The following is a 1769-nucleotide window of genomic DNA, read 5'->3' as shown; positions in this document are numbered from 1 at the left end:
GGGGTCGGCGCTGCCCGGCCGCTTTTGTGCAACAGTGGCGCGGTTATTAGTATTCACGGCAGATGTATTTTCTTTAACGCAACGTCTTTATTCCAGTTGGTGGCCGACAGCAGAATCCGCTTCCTGATGTTATTTGCATTCCCTGTTTTATGGAGGATTAAAATATTTGTATTCCTCCAATCTGTACCGGGCAGACTAAATTAACTTTTTTTTCCCTTCCCCCCCCCCTTTTTTTTTCATAGCACAATTATCTCATTTAACAATTTGCCTTTAAAAAAATACTGTGGCTGTTAGGTTGGTGGTCAGGAGACAAAGGGAGTGAAAATAATTTTCATTTCAATAATTGCCTTCTGGTCAATTTAACTGTGCCTTATTTTGAAAGAGCCTGTCTAAATGAGATTCCTGTCCCAAATGTGTTCCCAGGCCTTAGCCCAGCCTTTAATTATTCCTGAGTTTTTTTTCTTCAGAATAAGACGCTGCACTGAGTAATCACAAAGAAGTCAGAGAGCATCCTTGAACCTTTTCAATAGCAGAGCCACTGATATTCAAATAACATGCAAGGACCATTTGACTGCATGGGGACATAAGCATTTCCAATTCACTATTTGCATAGATCAACTGTCTTTGAAAAGGAAAGGAGCAGTTGTCTTCCATAACATTAAAAAGCCTAGTTATCAAATCAAGTGCTTAGTTTGGGGCTTTTAAAACGTTTACATTTTATCTCAGGTTGCCCTTTACCGTTTGACATGCAAATTTGGTGCAGTTAATTTGGACAATTAAAAGGATCTTCAAGGGAGCTTTGTCACCGAGAATATTCGGAGTTTTCCCCGCGGACCAGCTGAGATAAAGTTGGCCAGAACAAATGATGTCTAGGAGATTAATTAGATATTTGATAAGACATGAATCCCTAATAAGGGAATACAAGGCACAGGGGGCTGCTGTGTGCTCTAAGTCAAAATTAATAACATTTAACAAGATTTTCATTTAGGCATGAAATGTCTTTTCCGGAGTATTGACTCTAGCGATTTATTCCCCCGAGATCACCTCCCAACCTAGGCAGCCTTGTGGCGCTAAACGCTTTTTAAATTAAATAAATAGTTCCTCAGCACAGGTCGGTTTCACTCCATTTTGGGGCCGGTTTCGCCAAAGGCGCCTAGGGCTCGGCGTGGGTCCCGGCTGGTCTAGCGGGGCTCGGGCTCGGTTTAAATTTGTTTCAAAAACAAACAAACAAACAACCCCAACCAAACAAACAAAACCCCAAAACTAAAGCCGTTTGAAAAGGGCGACCGGAGCGCTTCAGCCCCGCTGGCTCGGGGGCTAAAACTAAAAACTAAAGCCGTTTGAAAACGGAGCGCTTGCCGTATTTTTAATCACAGTCACTGTAAGGAGGGCTGGGGGGGGATGCGGGGGCTCCCACTAAAAACCTGACCCCTGCGAGGGCTGGGCGGGGGGAAGGAGGGGGCACGAAGAAGAACAAACCCGCGAGTATATTGTTCAGAGTCCTTTAATAATACCAAAATGAAAATATGTCAAGATTTTTTCCATACAGATAAACGCATTTAATTTCTTTAAGAGACCTTAACTTACGTGTGTTTGAGTGAAATGTTAACTCAACATTTTAAATATCTTTTACATATATACTGACTTCCACAAAGTGCATCAGAAATTTAAAATAATAATAAAAAAAAGAACCAAAACCCCCAAAACCTCCCTGAATTTCAGGAATTCACCAATAAAAAAAAAAAATCCCCAACCCCCCTATCAGATCA

This window comes from Aptenodytes forsteri, unplaced genomic scaffold (assembly GCF_000699145.1).
Source record: "Aptenodytes forsteri isolate BGI_AS27 unplaced genomic scaffold, ASM69914v1 Scaffold257, whole genome shotgun sequence".
Taxonomy (NCBI): Eukaryota; Metazoa; Chordata; class Aves; order Sphenisciformes; family Spheniscidae; genus Aptenodytes; species Aptenodytes forsteri.
This window is presented reverse-complemented; position numbering follows the sequence as displayed.